At 38.5% G+C, this 23,274-nt stretch overlaps 1 protein-coding gene and 1 pseudogene across 1 annotated transcript in view; one reads left to right on the top strand and one right to left on the bottom strand.

Moving 5' to 3' along the window:
- The window catches only part of Thsd7b (thrombospondin type 1 domain containing 7B), a 571,555-nt gene that overhangs the window by 118,656 nt on the left and 429,625 nt on the right, over positions 1-23,274 (top strand). The gene's annotated exons all lie outside the window — the stretch shown is intronic.
- Positions 19,656-21,727, bottom strand: LOC103734622 (annotated as a pseudogene).

Here is a 23,274-nt window from a genome sequence, read left to right as displayed (position 1 = left end):
AGACTTATATCAATGATAAATTATGAAATGTTTAGCTAGCATGATTAAGAGCAAGGAGCCCTCTATATAAAGTGATATTTGATTCCAGCTGAAAATATAGGTATTTGGGGGGGGGGTGGAGAAAGATCACATATGGAGAAAAAAATCTAATTGGAAAGAATTGTGAGTGTAAAGCTTGGAGGCAGGAAAGGAATGGGCATCTTTCCAAGACAATGATGTTTCCAATTCTCACATGAGTTACAAACAGCATGGCTCTAAGAAACAAAACAAAAGCAAGCCTCCAAAAAAAGCCTTCTTATTTACATACCATGTTTATGTTTCTTGCCTTAATGATATACTATGAATATATGTTTAAATTTTAAAAATCTTAATTAAATAAATATATCAAAAGGAAGATATTCTACCTTGAAGGGAAAAATAAGTGATTGCTTGTTTATCTTCCTCTTTGGAAAATCTAAAACTAAATATAAGAAGACAGAAATACTGAGTGAGACTTTTATGTTAAAGCAAATTTTTTCATATGAAATCTCCAGGTCTGATCTTGAAGTATTTTCAATAGCCTATAAGGAGAAGTGGGTTTGTAGAGTGTGTGTGTCTGCGTGTCTGTGCATATGTGTATATATGTGTGTATGTGTGTACGTGTGTGTTTGTATTCATATGTGGTATGCATATGTGTATGTGTGTATGTGCACATTTGTGCATGTGCATGTGGAGGCCACATGTCAAAGTTGGGTGTCATTCCTCAGAAGCCATCTGCTTTGAGACCTGGGGCTCATATTCAGCCAGGCTGGCAGGCCACTGAGTGCCAGGAATCTACCTGTCTCTGCCTCCCCAGTGCTATAAGTATATACCTGCATGGCCAACTTTTCATGTGGATGCTGGGGATCAAACTCAGGTTCTTATGATTGTGCAGCAAGTAATTAACTGACTGAGCCATCCCCCCATAACATATCTCTCCCTGTTAATTTTTTGAGAGAGCTGTGGCACTGGAAACAGAAGAAGCAAAAAGTCTGATTGATAAAAGACACCATCATCTTGAGGTTGAGATAGTAGACCCAAATTTTGAAGGTCAAGAATGGCTGCAGATGTTCTGGAAGAGTGCTATCCTGCCTTGCTGACATTCTGAGTAACAAGAATGTCATCTGGCTGTCTATAAACAGAGTGGATTTCTGTCAAATGAAGGGTATGTGATTTCAAAGATATATAAAATATATTTAAAATTCAGAAACCATAAGGAAAGGGACACAGATGAAACTTCTGATCTGCATGCTTGGAGCATGGGTCCTCTATTAGATCTCCATGAGGAGTCATCAAAATGTGTGCATCCTGGATTTCTCATGACAAAATTTTTCATTCCTGAACCCTGAAGCTATTTGCTTTGGATGAGAGTTTGAACATTCAGCCTTAAAGTTTCTCATCTAGAAATTGGGTTAATAGTCACACCTCACAGAGTTCTTGTGACAATTAAATGAGGTAGGAGCCAAAGCAACACAATCCACCTAAAATTTATAGTTCAACTGTCCCTCCAGAAACAATGACCAAATACAAATGTAAAAAATAAAACTACATAAAACCCACAGCCTCTCCGAATAACTAGAAGACAGGGAAGACCCAGTTTCTAACTGCATTAAATAGAAACATGCATACCAAGCCCAGTGTCTCTGACACTCCACATACAAAGGTACCTGAGGGCATGGAAACATGGGGTGTCAAGCATAGGGAAGGAAAGAAGAGAGAACAGGGAGGGGGGCTAGTAGCAGGCCTGACGTTGAACTAAACCCACCACAAGGAAGCAAAACATCACGGTGTATGAATATTGAAAAGGTTGAAAACATTAACTTCTCTTCCATACACTCCTCCAGTACAGAGATTGACACATTCATATCAGATCTGGGTAGGCGGCCCCTGGAAGACAATGTTTCAAGAAGAGAAACAAGAATCTTAGTACTTTTATTTGCATTGCATAACATTGGCTTTATAAGTTAATGTGCAGGGAACTTCTATCTTTGTAATGTTGGTTCTTCTTCTCAGAGAGCAAGATACCTTTACAAGCGCTCAAGTCAGCCTTTGAGTTTGTAAAGTCCCTTTCATTATTTTCCCAATACAAACTTTGTACATTTCTTATTGAACTTATCCCTAAATATTTTATTCCTTTGTTGCTGTTGCAGATTGTGTTTTCTCTCTTTGTACCCTCTAATTAATCATTATATATGTAAATAAGTGCTGTTGATTTCTTATGTTAATATTACAGTTTGCTGCTTTGTGGGGTTGACTTACAATAAGTTAATTCTTCCATTTATTTCCTGTGCATAATCACATCATCTGCATAAAATTTTGTTTCACTTTTTATTCAATTTGTATTCAATCAATGAGTTTCTTTGGTCCAAATATATTGGGAATCTGTGACTAATGGAGGTAGAAGTGGCAGGAAATCTCATCTATACCTGATCATATGGGAGAGTCCACCTATGTTTCCCATTAAGAACGATGTTGGCTTTACAACTGATGTCAGTAAATTTTAGTAGTCTACATCTTTCATTTCAGAGTTTCTCATGTAAGCTTGGAATGTATGCCAAATTTTGTCAGTTGCCTCCTCAGTAGGTTCTGTGGAAAGAATATGTAATCTTCCCATCTGTGTTCTTAATATGGCATATTAAGCTCATGTTGCTTTTCCTGGCTATATCTCATTGGGTTGTGGCATGTTATATTCTTGATGCTTTGCTGGATTCTGTTCCCTAATTTTTATAGTAGTCCCCACCTACCTGTTATTTTGCTTCCCATGGTTTCAGTTAGCCATGATCTCCTGCAGCCTGAGAATATTAAATGGAAAATTCCAGAAATAGTGACTCATACATTTTCTATTGTATCTTCTGCTGAGTAGTGTGAGGAAATTCCTCATTGTCCCACAGCTCCCTGTGTTACTATCATAGACCTTGTGTTCGAGTAACTCCTAGTTTATTTAATAAGGGTCCTGAAATGTAGGAGCATCTGTTTTGTCAATGATGGTTTGCCAGAGAAAAACAGGAAAGGGCTTCCTTAAGCAAAAAGGTGAAATTTTTTACCTTAATAAGGATAAAAAATGGATTATGTGTATGGTAAGTCTATGGTAAGTTACCATTATCAATCTATTTCTGTACATAATTTAAATATTAAACTTTATCACAGGTTTGTATTTATAAGAAATACAAAGTGTGCAGAGAGTTTAGAGCTATCTATGGTTTCATTGAGAAAATGTCTCCTGCAGATAAGGCAAAGCTACTATATTTAGAATTATTTACACTTTGATTTAAACATATTTTCATATTATTTCAAATTGTCTATCAGAATATTTGATTTTTTACTCTTAATTGTGTGTGTGTGTGTGTATGTGTGTGTGTGTGTGTATTTGTGCACATGAGTACCCTGCCTGTGGTGGTCAGATGTATACCAGATCCCCTGGTACTGGAAATATAAATAATGTGACATGGGTGTTGGGAACCAAACTCAGGCCCTCTGCAGGAGCAGTACTTCTTAGCTCCTGAGCTGTCTCTCCAGCCCCATTTATCCACAGTTTCTTATCAGTGTTTTATTCTGTAACAGTTTGTGGAGACTGGTACTGTCTGGTCTTCAAGATTTGGAAGAACTTTTCTGTGGAAACGTGGGCTTGGCGCATGCCTTATGAGTATCTGATCAATTTCTCAATATCTTCTAGGAAAATTTATCTGTTTAAGTTTGCTACTTCTAATGCATTTAATATTGGTAAACTATGTTTCCCTAGGAAAGTGTCCATTTAGTTTGGATTTTTGAATTTGTTGATGTAGAAATTCATTAAATAGTTTATTATAATTATTTTATAATTCTTTGTGATTAGAAAATTATCTTCTCCTTTTTTTTCCTTATTCTGTGCATCATGGCTAGACTGTTAGTATTCCTAATATATAAGAGACTTTAGAAATGAGAGGTTGGGATTAGAGAGATAGCTCAGTAGTTAACAGTGCCTCTTGCAGAGGACCTGAGTTTGGCTTCCAGCATCCATGTCAGGCAGCCCACATCAGCCTGTAACTCCAGCCCCAGGGGACCTGACGACTTCATCTGGCCTCTGACTTCCACATGTAGCTGCACTCACTTGCCATATCTACACACAGACACATACAGTTATATACATAATTCTAAAAAAAAAAAGATAAATTTTTAAAAAATGAAAATGAGAGGTAAAGGGCTAGGGGCATATCTCAGTGGGAAAGTATGTACAAGGTTCCAGATTCAAGCTCCAGCACAGAAATTTCTAGAAAACTAATGCAAAGGATTTTGAATGTTTTGAGCCTGTGAGATGACTTATCAGGCAAAGGGGCTGCCACATACCTCTGAAGATTTGTGTTCCATCCCCTGAACCAATGGTTAAAGGAGAGGACCACCTCATGATCATTACCTCTGATTGGTACTCTCACACACACACACACACACACACACACACATACACACACATATACACACACACACCATGACATGCACAAGCACACACACAACCATGACCACACACACACACACACACACACACACACACACACACCACATACACACACAAGTAATAAATAAAATTTAAATTTAAAAAAATGAGTAGTAAAGTTTAAAAATCAGTATAAAATTAGAAAAATCAAGAACATATAACACACAAAATATATATAAATGAACTTTGAACACTTAAAAATTCAATTTTCCGTCAGAACTGTTGGAATTGGAGTTACAATAGTTGTGAACCAACATGTAGCTGCTGAGAACTGAGCCCAAGTCCTCTGGAAGAGCAGCAAGTGCTCTGAGCCACTTGTCATCTCCCCAACCCCAATGTAGATTATTTTAGAGATGGTTTCACGGTCTCCTGAGAAGAAAGTATATCCTGTATATGCTGAATACAATATTCTGCACATATCTATTACATTTGATCTAACTCTGAAGTTTCTTTGTTAAGTTTTAATTTGTATGAAAGATTATAGCTGCGTATTGAAGTCACCCACTGTTATTGCATCAAAATCTATTTGATTTATGGATTATTTTTTAATTGAAAGCCACAATATATATTTAGATGTTTTAAAAATAATTCAAGTTTCCTCCCAGTGAAACAAATGAAAACTACACAGCTGTGAGTTCCCACCTGTCAGATTGGCACATGTGTAAAAGTGTAACCACACACTCAGGCAGTGAACCTGGCAGGAAGGAAGCATCCTACACATTGCCAGTGGGAATAGAAGTTGGCACTGAAGTGGAACTTGGAAGTATCCCAAGACTCTGTATATACTTATGCATTTTGCTTCTTATTCCCACTTCGAGCTCTTCATCCAGAAGACATACTTTCAACAGGAGGAAAAGATTCATGTATTACAGCACTGTTAATGATTGCAAAATAGTGATAGCAGAATGCTTCTGTGTCAGAAATTGATGAAATGACACAGTGACACAGTGAAGCACTTTGAAGGGGAGAGGGAAGAAGAAACCATGAGCTGAGAGAGTGATTTCCAGGGTGCACTGTTCAGTGAAAACAGGAAATGCCAAAACGTTACTGCAGCATGCCCAATGTAGGCCAGAAAGTTGAAAAGCACAGACAAGGAAACACAGATTATTACAACTAGATGTATCCAACTGGGAACTGCAGAGGGAGGGAAAAAGGAATTGGGGTGTAGGGCAGCATGAGGGAAGGAGTGCTTTGTAAAGGCATCTTTTTCGTGCACCTAACTTTTTTACAATTTTATTTGTTATTTTTATTTTATGTGTATGTGTGTATTGCCTGCATGTAGGTAAGTGCATCCGTGTTGTGCAATGCCTGCAAAGGTCAAAAGAGGCTGTTGGATGCCCTGGGACTGGAATTAGGGACAGCTGTCAGCTGCCATGTGGGTGCTGGGATTCAAGCCCGGGTCTTCTGCAAGAACAACCAGTGTTCTTAACTGCTGAGCCATCTCTCCAGCCCATTATGCACCTAACTTTTTAATATATACTTTGATTGAATTTTTGTGCATTTCATATACTATATCTTAATCATATTTAGATTCCCTCCCCATCCCCATAGCCTTCTCACCAGCTATCATGCATTCTGCCTTATATGTTAAGGCCTATCGAGTCAAGTTTGTGCCCAGGTGACCCTCAGTTATTCACCTGATTTCTTTTTAATGTTAAAATTACACTTATTCAGAAAATAAAATAAATAAACCCACCATGATGGAGAGTGTGGCTGTAATATCAAAAGCAGATTGCAGTAAGTGAATGGAACTTATTTGAAATTAATGACTAAAACCACAAAAGAGGGGCTGGATAGATGGCTCGGAGGTTAAGAACACTAGTTGTTCTTGCAGAAGACCCAGGTTTGAATCCCAGCACCCAAATGGCAGCTAACCACTGTCCATAACTCCAGTTCCAGGGGATCCGACAGCCTCTTCTGTCCTCCGCGGGCATTGCACGACATGGGTACGCTTACCTACATGCAGGCGTAACATTCATACATATAAAATAAAAATAATAAAGTATTAAAAAACATAAAAGAGTAGTGTAGGAAGCTAGCCCATGAAATTTTTCAACAATATTGAAATTATATTCTATCAAGCAAGAGAGAAAATCCCAACAAACTCTACAGATATTGAATTCTGATTCTCTAATAGGAAGTCTTCTTTGCTAAGGCATAAGTTAACAATGCTGAATATACTGTTTCTTCATCCTGGGAGGCAAGTTTTACACCACTGAAGAAATGAGTTTCAAATGTGGAAATGGAAAGTCATGGAATGAGCACTGTAGTTTTACTTTAGGGCTGGGATGTCTGTGAGGCCAATGGTCATGGTGATAAAAGAATGAGGAGGGAGAAGGAGAAAGGGAAAGAGAGAGGGAGGGAAAGAGGGAGGGAGATGGAGAGAAGGAGGGAGGGAGAGAGGGAAGGAGGGAAGCAGGGTGGATGGAAGGAGAGAGGGAGGGAGGGAAGGAAGGAGGGAGGGAGGGCTCCCAAGAAGTCCCTCAACTGTGTCTGCCTGGGGAAATGATAAACAATGGTAAGCCACGTGGTCCCTCACAAAGTTTCACTTTCTCTGGAAAATGACCTTTCCAGAAGCCAGTGGGTAAGGACCACAGATCTTCAGTCTCAAGGAACAGAAGAATATTTACACAGTCTGAAAAGATAGGCCAACCAATATATTTTTTATCTAAAATGGCAAAAATTTCCTATTTGCTGTTATCTTTGAGCATTATTCTACCCTAGAATATTCTGCATCCCAGAATGAATATTGTCCTTGTTTTGTCTAAGATCTGAGTTAGGAAATTTGAGTGTTCCTGGATTTGTTTTATTAACATGAAACAAAAGTCAGAGAAATAGATGCTATTACCGCTCCTTGCCATAAAAGCAGGTACAGGGCTGAATGAAGATGTGTCCCCAGTACAGGCTGCATAGCCTGAAGTCTAATCAGAAGGTAATGGTTTTCCCTCCCTGTATAAGTGTGTTACACCAAGGAACTTTGCCTGTGCTGCCCTTCACTGACAATAATGAACATGTTGTAGCAAAACCTGCAAGAACAATGCTATTTTGGGGGCTCTTATTTATATATTTTTTCTCCCATACAAAGTATATTGAAAGAGAAATGATATGTCTACTCTTTTGTAACTATAATTTGCACTGTAGAAGTGTATACCCATTGTGAATACTTAAAAGTATTTATGTAGATTTAAAATGAGTTCCCTTCTCAAATATTCCTCCCATTCACCCACTCTCTCCAGTTCCATGAATTAAAAATTCTTAGCGTGTGAGCTCACTATGTCTATATATCACTATGATATATATATGATATATATCACTATATATATATCACACACTATGTATATATATATATATCAGTGTATACTGACATCTGTCATATACTATACTGAGATTCAGACATGGTCTTCGATTGCTTTAGTTAATCTCCAAAGATCAGCTGTACTTGGCTTTAGTGATACTCACCACAGAATGACTGAAAGCTGATCCCAACACTCATTTCATGCAGGGGACCACAATCTCACACTTTGATGAATATCTCTAAAATGGTTTGGGGTGTTAAGTTATCACACTGCACCTTGTTTTGATAAGTGAGGATCGTTTATTTTCATATCTTACATCTTTAAAAAACATTCTATATGTTGCTTTTAACTAAGGAAAGTAGGCACATATGAGAATCATGTATTACACTTTTGAACTTTGCTTAGAAATAGGTTTTGAAAGAGAAAGTGAAAAATGCAAAGCTATTTTTGCAAGATATTTTCTCTAGGCCAGGTGACTGGAATGACTAATGAGAAGCAATGCTGTGGCCAAGCACTTCTGCAGAAGCAGCTGCAACTGGGGAAGAAACTGCCTTAGAGTCTGACTACATTTCCTCAGAGTCTCCACATAATCATGTCCCTTTAACTCTTCAAGGATTATTAAAGACTTGAAGCTTTTTTAAATCTTTTTGTTTTGTTCCATTGTTCAGATTCTTAAATCCATACCAGTGCATTCTCCTTTCAGTATTCAGCCATATTATAGATAGAAAGATGATAGACAGATAAATAGGTAGATAGAGATAGATAGATGACAGCTAGCTGGATGGATGGATGGATGGATGGGTGGATGGATGGATGGATGGATAGATAGATGATGGATAGATAATAGATAGATCAATAGATAGTAAAAAACACACATATACATCTATAAATGTGGATGAATTACAGAAGCATGATGTGTAAAAATAGTCATTATCTACATATAGTCCAAAAGCAAGAAATTTGTGCATGTAGTTTTCCACTATGAACCCTAAAAATTATTCAAGATCATGTACATGCCTCTCTTGTATATTTCTACACATCTTACTCAGCGCCCCCAGTTTGAGTGTGATATGGATGCTCAGAAAGTTCTTGTTGAATTTGTAAAGGAAATCGACAGCTTAGAATTAAATTTCTATTTAACCCATTAATCATAACATGATAAATGTACAATTTGTGGGACTACTTTAACTTGAATATTTAAGCTGTCTTATACCAATATTTGCATTTTAAAAAATTTCTTAGTTTGTCAGAAACTGATTTTTTAATTCACCATTTTTATTTTTAAAGAGTATTTTATAAAGTGTGACATATATAGAGAGAAATAGGCTCAAACCACAGTGACCCTGAATGAGGTTTTTAATGTGAATATATACATTCTTGGTGGTCACATAAGAAGTAAAATATCCGTAGCTCCCCAGAATCCCTCCATACACCCCATTTCAGTTATATACATCATTTCAGGTAATGAATACTTTGACTTCTAGCACCATAGTGTGACTTTGTCCATTTTTATGTAAATATTCAATGTTGTGTACATTATGTTCCTGTGATTTATTGAAACTGAATATTAGTGCTATACATAAACATAGATACATATATGAGACAGATTGTTGTTTTTTATTCTAAATAGCATTTCATTGTTTGACAACAATTGAAAGCCATTTCTGTTCTGTGTCTTTTAAGGGAATTTATTGCATAGCCTCTCTCTCTCTCTCTCTCTCTCTCTCTCTCTCTCTCTCTCCATATGTGTGATTTGTGATTATGCTCACATTTTTGTTAGCAATCAACTGACCTCTGATGGACATCAAGTTTCTTTCCTGTCTTGGCTACAATGCTGCAGTGAGCACAGGAATGTAGCTTCTCTTTAAACACTGACTTCAGTTCTTTTGGATATATGCCCAGAAGTGAGATTGCAGGATTATATAATTGTATGTTTAGTTTCTTTGAGGAACCTCTGTACATTTTTTTCTACCAGATCTGTACTAATTATATCTTTCCCATAATATAGGTATGTATGAAAACATCACATTACACCCCATATATATAGGCAATCATTGTTATTCAATAAAAATATTTAAAAAGCAAAGACTCATCCAAACTGAACAAACAAGACCTCAGTGTAGACTTGTTAAGCCAGTGAGTGGTAAGCCTGAGCTTCCTTTAAACAGAAGTATCTGTACCAGTGCTGGAGGCTGCATCGCTGGCCTGTCTGGGAGTTCTCAGCATCCCTTAGTCCCTTTGGTGGGTGAGCAGTCCTGTCTCATTTGTAGGCATTTGTATTATTTCCTGTAGGAAGTTCCTGCTCAAGCCTTTACCCATTTCTTTGATGGCTTCTCTGCCCTATTCTCTCGAGTTCCAAAGAGTTCTTGCTTCTCTATGTATTCTGGCTCAGGTCCTTTGTTTCATAGGATCTTTTTCCATGGTATATATTGAACCCTTTCACTTTCACAGAACTATCTTTTGAAGAAAAGGGATTCTTCATTTACATCTAGAACACCTACTGGAATTTTCCCTCATGGATTCTGCTTTTCAGATGAGTTCATGTATGATATTATTTTTATTTTCTTTAGGGATTTGTGGTAGGATGAAACACATGATTCTCCGAAAGTTGTATTTATCATTCCCAGGACCTTTGAGTGTTACCTTGTTTGGAAAATGTATTTGAGGCTGTGATTAAGGACTTAAGCTGAGGAGATGAGGACATAAACTTTGCTTATCTTGTTGGCCCTAGATGCCAACCTGGGTATTCTTCTAAGAGACAAGGGGGCAGGATGAGCAGACACACAGAGGAGGGAAGAAGACATGAGGGAAGGAGAGGGAACAGGAGGGGAACAGAGGGGAGGAGAGGAGAGGGGAAGAGAGGAAAGGAAGCCATAGAGCAGAAGCCACAGAAGGAGAAGCAGTATCTCCTGGAGCCTCTTCTGTCAACACTTCCATCTCACAGAATGAGAATAGTTCTTCAGAATGAGAATACTTCAGAGTGAGAGAATACAAGTGCATTGTTGCAAACATCAGGTTTACAACAATTTGTTAGCACAGACTTAGGAATTGAACATGGCCTTCACAAATTGCTTAAGAGAGTGGTTCCATGAATTTGGCCAAATTCATATCAAGAATCAGATGGCATAACAGAGAGATTACAGATGATAGCCAAGACTTTGTGATTCTACCTCTTTGGGACCTGGACCTCCAGATTCCTATTTCGCTCTGCAGTCTTCTCATGACTCCAGATATTTGGATAAGACTGAGGTAGATTGTGGAGAGCAGATGGTATAATGAGTAGATGGACAGGTGGAGAGATTAGGGACATAGAGAAAGACAGGTACTGGATGGACAGATGTTGTTAGACAGTATTTTATTATTTTGTTAGTTTTACTTGGTGGAATTTTAGCCTTTTTTTAAAAGCTATTCTATCATAACTGAAAGGCTGGTTCAAAATCAATAATTGAGCATTCTCCATATTTTCCCATATTTTCATTCTGTTCTCTAGAAAGAAAAATAATAACTATTCCCAATTCTTAAATAAAACACCCCACATCGAGGGCACAAAGCAATGAACTCCATCTTCCTTATTGCATTTCAAATGCCTGAAATAAAACTGCTTTCTGATATATCCTTTCCTGGGTAGGAAAAAATAATTATGTTAGATTTTCTGTCACTAATATTGGAATAAAGGAATAAGAATGGATAATCTACCGCTTAATCAGCTGCATTTCTATTGTATTTACTGCTGGATGCAAAATAAATAAAAACTAAGCTAGTCGTGGTGGTGTGTGCTGCAGTGCTGGTTACTCAAGAAGCTGAAGCCAGAGAAGTGCCTGACTGCCCGCACTCAGGAGTTCAAGACCAGCCTGAGTCATGTATTAGGACGCACCTCAAAACAAAACTGAAAACAAAAGACCTTTCATTGTGTGTGTGCGTGTGTGTGTGTCTGTCTGTCTGTCTAAGTAGGTAGCTATGTGTGACACAGCTCAGGGGGAGCAGGGGTCACAGGACAATTCCTGGGAGGGTCAGGTTCTCTCCTGCCACACCTTGTGGGATTCAGGGATTAAACTCAAGTCAGCAGCACTGCTCACAAGCCCCTCAGCCTGCTGAGTTCCCTGGCCTCAGAAACAACTTTTTGCAAATTCATTATGTTGTTAATAGTTAAAAATAAGAAAAAATTAAATATTCATAATTTTGTTAATAGTTCAAAATGTAATTTATTAGTAGCTATGAGATTAATTAATGCACCTAAAAGCAGAGATCCGTGATAATGGTTCTCTCTCTCTCTCCCTCTCTCTCTCTCTCTCTCTCTCTCTCTCTTCCTTTCTGTGTGTGTATGTGTTTAAAATTATGGTTCTTTACGTTTTAGAAAACAAGATGCTGTGCATCAAATTTCTCACTTTGAATAGATACTGATTAAACCAGAAATTCCCAGCAGAAATTTAGGTGTGTCACCACACACTCACCTGCCTATGACCTTGGCTGCACAGGGAACTTGCAGACACTGTGTTGTCATGCAGCACTTTCTCAGAGGCATCTGTCTTCTGATCCGGGGAGAGTGTGCGGAGGCCTCAGTAAGAACTATGAAGTGCGAAAGAAATGTAAACACAGGCCATCTCTAGGGAAAAGGAAACATTTAGAGCTTCAAGGGAATTAAGTAATATCAAGTGTTTTTCAGATTGCGATGTTAGGATAATTGGGATGAGATACACTGCTCAGTCCTCTGGGGCTTCTGGGTAAAAGACAAGCTGTTGCATGGTACATGGGGTGGGCATCATGAAAATAAATTTCCAGTCTGCTAGTTGACATTGACACTTGTTTAAAGAAAAATAAATTGAAGAAATAAAAGTTTCTACACTCTTCCCTTAACTTAAGAAGAAATGAATAATAAACTCCTTTGCTTTTCATTTTATTATGATGGATATTCATTGAACAGTAGCATACAAAATTTCTTTCAAGTATATCATGGGCTTTGGCCACATTCACTCTCCCCATTTCCTCTCTCAGGTCTCCCCTTTTCTTTCCCACTAGTGTCCTACCTTCCTTTAGTCTCCTTTCTACTTTAGTATCAACTAAGTTCATAAAATTATATATATATACTTTTTTTTCAAGGGCTGGAGAGATGACTCCATGGTTAAGACAGGGACTGCTCTTCCAGAGAGTTCCCAGCACCCATGGCTAGCAATCACAACATGGATGCACTTGCATATAAGCAGGCAATACACACTCATACATATAGAATAAAAATCAATCAATCAAAAAAATTGTACATACATATATGCAAATATACATAAAGTCATAGATGCATCTATAAATAATTCAAAGACCCAAAATGGGAGAAAAACATGCAATAATTGTCCCTCTGCATCTGAATTATTTCATTCAACATGATCATCGCAGATTGCCACCATTTTCCAGCAAAAAAAACATAATTTTATTCTCCATTATGGATGAATAAAATTTCACCATGTATATACAATACATTTCTTAATTCATTCATCTTATGTTGGACAGTTAAGCTGACTCTACAACTTGGCTGTCATGAACAGTGGTGCAGTAAACATGGATGTTCAGGTTTCTTTGTTGTATGCAAGAGTTCTTTGAGTATATACCCAGAAGTGGCAGAGCTGGGTCATTTAATAAAGGGACAGAAGAAAAAAAATTAGATTTTCTTCTCCCTTACTTGTTATCTAGCTGGGAATGCAGGGTCAGGAAGAGAATAGTGTATATTACTTTCTCTTTGTCTTTTGTCTTCACATTTCCATATTTCTCTGTGCTACATTATAAGCAATTAATTTTTAGAGCTCTTTTGAATGTTAATTTATCTTCCATAAAGTTATCTAAGTGTGACTGCTATCTGAGATTAAAGATGAATACATTTTGAGAAATTCTAGTTAGCATCTATTGATTTTTTTAATGAAATTGCTTAAGAAATGAGGCATTTTATTAGGAAATTCATACATGATGTAGTATATAAACATGTACCTACTTAGTGTATGTGTAGCCTTTAGTTGACACATTGTAGGAAATACATCAGGAAATCGAGTCAACTAAATATCTTAAGAAATCATACTGGAGGGGCTGGAGAAATGGCTCAGCAATTAAGAGCACTGACTGCTCTTGCAGAGGACCCAGGTTCGATTCCCAGCACTCACATGGCAGCTACGAACTGTCCTTAGCTCCAGTTCCAGGGGAATCCAAACTCTTCTTCTGACCTCTGCAGCACTGCACAACATGGATGCACATGCAGGCAATACACTCATACACATAAAATAAAAATAATAAAATATTTTTTAAAAGAAATCATACTTGAAACTTAGAGGTTTTGATATGTATTATTTTCTTAGATTGTGATGTAGTAATTTAATATAGAAATTTATTAGATATTAAATAGCTATACAGAATTTTACTGAATGTAAAAGAAAAGAAAATCTGCACAAGGCATTAGAATTTTTATAACAATGAAATAATTTATCAAAAAGTCAACTTAGGAGCATCTAGAAGGCATGAGAAATATCTTCATCGTCAGGGCCTGCATCTGATTATACCAAATGATGGTGAGAAAGTAAGGTCAGATAAGATCAGGCCAGACTTGCCCCATGTCCCAAATCCCAATGGAAGAAAGATAGCCAGGTCCTTCTGAGTCCTACTTTCGCACGTCAGCTTTCTTGCTCGTACAGAGTCAATGAAGGTGAAATAATGGTAGGTTTTGGGTTTTTTTGTTTGTTTGTTTTGAGAAAGTTGTTATGGGTTCTCCTTCCAAAAATGAGTGGAATTCAAAAGAAACCCTTTTCGTCAGTTTAATTACAATCTAAGTTTATCACTACTAAGAAAAAGTTCAAGTTAAGATAAACTGCTTTGTACAATACAATTGTTGCCAGGAAATTAATTGTTGCCAGGAAATTAATGAAATATATGCTTACATCTCTTTTGATTGTATAGTTTTTGGGGTTTTGTTTGTTTTTTGTTGTTGTTGGGGTTTTTTTTTTTTTTTTTTTTTTTTTGATATGACAGAGGCCTTTGGGTCACTGAGTTAAGCAGACATAAGTGTTTTAGATGACTTTGAAAGTCACTTTAGAAGTTCTTTTCCTGTAAGTTTTCCCATCCTAACAAAATACAGGTAATTAGGATAGTTCCTTTCTGAAAAATTCTAGGGTCACGGAGAGCCCTACTTTTGAATTTAAATATTTTAACTTTTAATACCATATGCATCTTCAGTCCCAGGGAAGTGATTCTACGATCACTATACATTCATTTTACAGCACTTTGCGTTGACTCAGGCCCTCCCTGCTCTCCTAATACATTATTTATCCTTGTGTGCAGAATAAGAACAATGCTAGTGGTTGAGAGTTGTCAGCACATTTCTATGTATTAATCTCTAATGTTTCTTTACACTACTACAGTCAATAGACAATGCAATGCTGTCCTTTTCATGACAAAAAAAGTGTTTATATTTCCAGCTGAGATTCTCAATTCATTTTTTTAACTCTATATGGTTCACAATCCTTTCTGTGAAGTTTGTGGGGAATAAAGGGGGCAGATACTTTATTTTTAGTTGGTGATTTTTAAGCAGCTACTGTTAGAGTTATCCTCTAACAGACACATTTAGTTCTTGGCAGTGCCCTCTGAGGAGGACTCATTAAAGGCTGAGGATCAGTATGCTGTGGTTTTGAGAGGTTAAATGAGTTGCCTAAGGGCATATATCTAGTACCTGGTACAAGCTAAACAGACAAATGGTCTTGACTTTCAACAATATAATTACTGAAGGAAAAACAGTAAACACAGATGAACACAACTAAGTTCCAAACATACACTTGTGTGTAGCAGGTTGCCACTCAAAGCCTCTCTCTTGATTGCCTCTTAGAATGAGCTGTTGAATTTTAAAAAAATAGTAACAAACTCCATCTCAGAGTGCAGTCATTTAGTTGGATGGATTTGGATTGGGTCCCAGCATCAGAATAATTTTTAGGATCCCATTAGTTTCTAGTGTACAAAGAGTGCTAAGATCCTGCACATACTGTGTGAGACCAACAGGGTCATGAGTGAACACAGTAAGAGCATGGATAATTTTGAGTTACAGACAGGAAGAAGAGGTATGTTTCCTGAGCAAGGGCAAGGGTAAATTTTGTTTAACTTTATTAGATAGTCACTATTCATAGACACATTGTTTGCTCAGACTTAGTCCTTGAAGTTAAATGAATGCAAACAGCATAATAGATGCATTTCCATGGCTGGAGCTGAGAATACAAATTAATATATTGAAAGAAATGAAAGCAATTAGGCAAGGAAGGATTCTGTCTCATTAAAACAGGACTGCATGCTCCTGGGTTTTCCAAGTAGACATGTGAATTGATCAGAAGACACTTGAGGGAAGTTATTATTATTTGTGTAGAAAATTCAGAAGGGAGAGAGGGTGCTGATATTAAAATAATAAAAATATCCAGGCATAGTGGCAGAGTACTCAGGAGGTAGTGGCAGGTGGATCTCATTGCGCTCGAGGCCAGCCAGGTCTGCGTAAAGATCCAGGCTAACTGGGGTGCGCAGGCGCATGCACACACAGGCACACAGAGGCAGGGAGGCAGGAAGAGAGAGAGGAGAGAGAAGAGGGGAGAGAGAAATATTTAAATAACTAATCTAGGACCTTGCTTGAAGGAATAAAAGAAACTAGGATGAAGGCGGAGGACGTGAATGTCTATGACGCAGTGGTACCTAGTTCGCTTTAGATATTTTCATCTGCTAAGGTGATGGAGTTTATCAAGAAGCTTTTGTATAAATGGGACACAATGGATTTAAATTATTTCTTCAAGGGCAGAAGATTAGAAATGGGTGACATCATCACTCAAGCCTAGGTCCTTCCAGTCCAAAAGCTGCTCGTTTCACAGCGTTCCTTCTCTACCAAGCCCCCTGCCCTCTGAGGGACACACATTATAAAGAAAAATCAGTTAATCAAGACTATTGAATGAATGCATCTGAGGCTAACAGGTGGAGACAAATGATCGTTCACTGCTTTGCTGTTAATCTTTTTGACCACCAGAGCATAAGGTAAATAGTTTTCAGGAATAAGAAGATATCAATAACTCCTGCAGCAGGCACACAGGAGGAAACAAAATGAAGCGAATGTGAGCATGGGCGTCCTAACAGCCTTAGGAAACTCACTGAGAATAACATTGACTTGAATTATTTGTAGACATCTGGGGAAGTGGAGTCACTTCAGAAGCAGGTGATGAACCAAGAACAGAAGAGCAGGAAGCTAGAGGGTCCTCCTCTCCTGGAGCTTAGTGAGTTCCTACACACTGAAGTTCAGTTCCTTTTCCTTCCTCTGGGAAGTACATCTTGACCTTTGCACATAGCATAGGCCACTTTGTGCCATCATTGTTTCTCTAAGTGCCTGGGTTAGGAGGACACTTATATAGCAGACCCTTTCTTACATTGTAGGCATTCCTGTATTCTGGGCCTACAACAGGAGTCATGCTTTAATTTCCCTTGAATCTACAACAGATGCTGGCGCGTGACACTTTTCTTTACTAAAAGAAATGTACTAAAAAGCAAATAAATGACTGTATGAATGGATAGAATTTTCTCCTTCTCTACTGACTGTTGTCAAAACACGTTACATTTACCTGAAAATTATGTTATTTCTATTGTATATATGGATTGTTTTAAAGAATCTGGTGATATTTGCAAGCTTGTTTATTTGATTCAAATTTAACAACTCGATCTGTGTACTGCTAGATTCTACATGTGATCAAACTGCTACAATCCTGATCAACCAGTTCTTTAATGAACCACTGCAGTCCAATTACATGAAAGGAAGAAAACCAGCAAGCTATCAAGTATCACTTACAGTCAAGGAATGATATAGCTATAGTAACATGGTATATATTGCTGGCTGAACTGTGTGGCTCCAAAATGATACAGCTATAGTAACTTGGCATGTATTCTTGGCTGAATTGTCTCACCTTAAGATTCATATGTTTAAGCCTTAGCCTGTAAACTTCTAGTGCCTCATAACTATATTTGGAAATAGGGTCTTAAAGAGTGATCTAATTCAAAATTGGGCTGTTAGAGTGAATTCTCACCAGACCTAACTGATGTCATTACAAAAAGGAGTAAATTTGGACACAGAATCATTGTTGATACCTATATACAGATCAGTGAGGCCCAGTGAGGGAACAGTGAGATGGTGACCATTTGTACACCAAGAAGGGAGTCCTCAGGGGAAGCCAAGCTTGCTAACACTGACCCTTTTTGACTTTGAACTTCCAGCATGAAGAACTGTGAGAACATGAATTTCTGTTCTAGCCACATAGTCAGAAGCATTTAGTTGTGGCAGCCCAAATGGACTAACACAACCTTCTCAATGAGGCTGCATCTTCTAAGTTCTCTATAGTCTATCAAGATTTTGATTTTCATTGTTTGAAAGGATGTTAACCCTACATGATCAGCAAACAAATCATGCCTAAGATGTAGATGCTCAAAGTTAAAAATTGTGCCACTTGGACTGCTGAAATAGCTCAGTATATAAAGGTACTTGCTGTACAAGCCTGAAGACCTGAGTTTGATCCCCAGGGGCTACATAAAGATAGGAGTAAATCACCTTCACAAAGTTGTCCTCTGACCTCCATATATATGCCATGGCAGGTACCCCCTACCATACACACACATATCTACATGTACAGATTTTTTTTTTATTTCAGAACATATAGTTAGAAAAATTGCATGAGATCAACAATATATGAAGAAAACAAATTCTCTACAAAATAACGTTCATATATGGATATACGTACATATGATTTAAAATTACCTATTGTGGCTGATCTAGAGTTTGCTGAGTCAGGTAGGAGCCTCTTTATTTTTCTTTTTCAAATTGAAGCACTCAAAACATTCAAGGATAAATCTCTTCCTAAAACACCTTTAAGTTATTGTCAAATCTTTATAAACTCTGAGTGGGAGCATTTTATAAGAACTTGCTAGGCTAGCTTGGTTTGATGTATAGTAATACATTTAAACTGCATTTAAGTAGAGATGAGAAGAATATCAAAGACTCTAGCTTTAAACATTAATTTCTTCTGAAAGTGTTTAACATTCCTTGTGTACAACTTTTATGTTCACTTCTGCATTATGTCATTAAATGAGATTGTGTTCTTGTTAAAGATTTTTTTTAAGTTGCCAGTTATATATTTATAGAAATATAATCCCCTGGCTTTAAATAGATATATACATACAAATATGAACAAATTTTAAAAAGTACAAACTCTTGGATCACAAGGGGTTCTCTGGGAACCCCCTATCTTTCCCCCTCACCCAAGGGCACAGGACATGAGTCTGCTATTTAAAAATCAATGTTGGCCATCCTTGCAATAACAAGCCTGAAGTTAGGTGAAGTTAGGTGAAAGTCAGAGAAAAAATTCAGTTTCCACTCTGAATTCTGTTTCTCCGAAATTCGGACTACCTGCTTTCTCATTCTCCTTTAGCTAGTAGATGAGGGTAAAGAGGGGGAAACCCCCTGAAATGGGTTAAAAAATAAGATACACTAGGTTTAAAAAGGGGTATGTGGCATCTGCTCTAAGAGCAAATAAGATAAAGGCATACAGGCCCCAGGGAAATACCCAGTTCCCACACGTCAGGAATACTTGTCCAGCCTAGGTCCAGGCCGTAGGTTCTTTTCTCTAGCCATCCCCTATTTCTTTGGCATTTTCAGAAGACAAGATTCAGTTCCTGGGTGCTGGGGAGGAGGGAGAGTAGTTCAGGGGCTTCCTATGAGTACTGAGTGAACAATTTAAAATTTTCCCTTTTTAAAATACTTAAAAATAAACAAATCAAACTCCATCCTGTACTATACACAGCCCTTTTGACTCCCTGACATTGATTTGAGGAAGAGAAGGGAGTCAACAGTGGAAGGGCCTCCTCACTTTCTTCCACCTAGGTTTGGCTTCCCTCTTGGGTACTGTACTGTTGGGCTTGGAGGTTGCTGTGGCCCCAGGGCCAGGGTCGGGAGCTGCAAAGAAGTTTCCATTGGACATCTGCCCTGAGGGTACTTGAAAGATCCGGCTCAGGAAATCCTGAAGGTCAGCAGGAGAGGTCTCTGGGGTGGCTCTCTGCCAACCACTGGGGCCAGGTTCCCCAGAACCAAATGAGATGTGATAAGGAACTCTGTGGGTGTCTGGGAGATTCCCACACACTGGCATCCAGCCCACTCTCTGATGTCATAGACCTTTCCATCCATCAGAGCAAAGTAGGTGATTTGGAGGCCCAACATGCTTGACTCTGCCCAAAAGTCTCCTTCCTCAGCAGGATGTAGCCTATTCAGCACAGTATCTGGCACACTTAGGTTCCCGGTCCATTTCAAATCTCCTGTGCTTTCCTTGGCATCAGCTACACATCATAGTATTCATTGCTTCCTTGAAGTCATCTTGTAGCTTGGATAGAAACTCATTCACTGACAGGCTCAGCTCATTCTCTGCCATTCGTTTCATCTCATATTCCTTCCGCCTTTCAGGATTGCTGACAATGTCCCAAGCTGCCCGGAAAACCTTGAAGGTTTCCTCAGCCTGAGGATGATGATTTGTATCTGGATGAACCAGCACAGCTAGCTGCCTATAGGCCTTCTTTAATTCAACGTCTGATGCTCTAGCTTCAACCCCCAGCACATGAAAAGGGTTTAGTTCTTCCTCAAGAACCCCAGCCATGGTCAAAAGTCGAGTCACTTCCTCTTCCGGCTGGCAGTAGTGCCCACTGGCAACAGGTGCATGACCCTGCCTATTAGTCTTCTGCTTGACCCGAGGCAGCTCCAGCCAACCGCACTGAGCTAATCTTACCCGCTGCTGCCATAGCCTGCTCTCTCTCAGCAGAGTAAAGCAACGATGCAACGCTGGAGAGTCCAGCCAAGAGAAGAGCCAGGTGGCCTTATCCTTCCAGCCTAACTGATCACCCAGTCCCACCAGAAACTTCCAGCCCAACTGTTGACAGCCCCAAAGTAGGGCCAAAGCCAGGAGCAGGAAAGCACCCACCAGCCTAAGAAAGCAGGTGAATACCCCCCATAGTAAAAGCCCTGTCTTAGAAATTGGAATATCACCTGGGCCCAGCCCTCAATATTCCTGCCCAGGTGCCCACCCAAACTCAAAAAAGGTCCAGATCACTCACTGCCTTTCAGCTGCCTACGTGCATAAATGAGATGGCCACAAGTTTCCACACACTCACCCACCAACACCAGCAGTTCAGTCAGCCACCAGAAGCCTGCCTGTCCAAACTGACAGTTCCTCTACTCCCCACAAAACCAAGCCTGTGCATTTATCCACCCAACTTCATTTTTGGCGCAGCGGATGGCAGCCAGGGAACCTAGGATCTCTGTGTCCTCTATCCCGAGTATCCTCCTTGGTCAGAGGATGGGGGCTTTTTTCCACTGGACACACGTGAAAAGTCACTGGGAAATTTAAGAGTTTCATCATCATCATATTCCTCTTCCAACTCTTCATCTTCCCCCAAGGCTGGAGATGTACAATGGTGGCAAAAGTTGTTAGAAGAGCCATCTCCTTCCTCAGAGGAAGGCCCTTCAGGGATTCTAGGGCTTCCCGCACAGTTACAAGCAGATGGAATGGAAAGAAAAGAAGGGTTCCTATCCTCCTGGTACCCAGTCTCATTCTCTCTTGAGAGCTCCTGGTCCATTCCTGATTCTTCTGAAGATGCCTCACTCTGATCCAGGTGATCTCCTTGTCTAGGTGGTCCTGGACAAGGACCATGGCTTGGATCTGACCAGTGGGCTGGGTTTGGGGGCTGTGTGTACTTAGGACCAGAGTGCTCTGTGAGGCAGCGGGTACCCTTAGGTGCAGTCCCTGCTGAGTCCCTGAGTCCTGAGAATGAAAGTATTTCAGGATTCACAGAGGGTTCTGATGTCCTGAGGGAGGCACCACCGCTAGTGGGCTCCACACAACCCTCTTTCTTCGGGGTGCTTCTGGGCCATGACCCGGGCTTCCTGCGGATTTAGGTCACAGCCATCATGATAAGTTCTATTTCTGAACAGCGGCGATAACTCCTCTCCCTCGAGCAGCTAGCTGCGCCTGGGACCAGGGGGAGCTACAAGAGCAGCTCCCCAGGCTCGGCTCCAAAGGCTTCTTTTAAGTAATTCAGAGGATGGCATTTAGCCCACTAGATATATTAGGATTTTGGATGTCAAGGGACTTTCGAACTCTTTATCTATCTCTCATATATTTTGAAGGGTTATTAGAATATTTCCTTTGGAGAAAAGGGAGAGCCTAATCATAATAGAGTTGCTTCTTCAAATCTTCAATCTTATTGATTGCAGGAATATTAGCTATTCTTTCTTAGTTATATAGACATTTATTTTTTGTTCTCCCTACCTAGATATCAGTAGATTTTTAAATAGATTCATTGAGAATCTATTCTTGAAAAACACTTCTCTAGCATTCAGTATTTCAGAGGTATTGAGTGACCTTAAGTAACTTTCAGGCCAGTTAAAGAAGTAATATTTGCATAAGAAATAAAGTTAGATACTAGCTATGAGAAAGCTCTTTGCAGTTCAATTGTTTGTCACAAACTTTGATGGTGCGGAATAGGCCGCTTAAAAGCAAGAGCCCATCACACACACACACACACACAGAGGCTCCCACACATTCGCAAAGAACATGTCATATAACAGTATGTTCACTCAATGTCTCAAACCAAATATGTTCTCAATAAAGCCATTTTTCCTGTAAAAATTAAATCCATTAAATTATTTGAATAGCATCTAAATGTTATATAATTTCCTTTTCAACAAATTTATTCTAATGTTATACCTTGGAAAGACTATAATTTTATTAACTGTTTTGTCATGTTAAATACTTACTTCAAGGCTATGGATATAGCTAAGTTGTGAGATCTTGCCTACAACACATGAGGTCCTGGGTTCAGTTCCTGGTATAAATAAATTAATAAATAAATAAACTGATTAATTAATTAATTCTGCAAGCCAATGTCTGAGTTGAAAAAATATTAGAGAGAAAATGTATCATGTATTCATATTTTCAAAGCCTGAATTTGAAGAAAACTGAGAAGTCATTTGAGATACACTGAGGAATATTAGTATACTTGGAGCATTCAAGTGTACATTCTTGGGGTTCAGTGTCTTCTATGACTATATTATTTTCTATTTATATTCTAGTGATGAATGACAGATGATAGATAGATGATAGATGAATGTCAAATATTTACACATTTTCAATATCTCTGGTATTAAATATCACCACCTCATTCCCCAGCGTGAGTATTTTACTATAGCAGATAATTGTACAAAATGTTTATACTATTTGCATTATGAAAGGTGGATTATAATACACACTATTACATATACTGATACAATATATATTGTCTACTATGTATTGAAATATAAAATAGCATATATTATTTTATATATGTATATCCCACAGGTTATGATTGTTACTATTATTAGATTAATCTATAAAACAGTCTACATACAATGATACAATATCAAATTATAATGTAAGTTAA

Source organism: Nannospalax galili, unplaced genomic scaffold (assembly GCF_000622305.1).
Source record: "Nannospalax galili isolate Female #2095 unplaced genomic scaffold, S.galili_v1.0 scaffold135, whole genome shotgun sequence".
Lineage (NCBI taxonomy): Eukaryota > Metazoa > Chordata > Mammalia > Rodentia > Spalacidae > Nannospalax > Nannospalax galili.
Note: the sequence above shows the minus strand (reverse complement) of the source record. Positions and strands in the feature narration are given on the sequence as shown.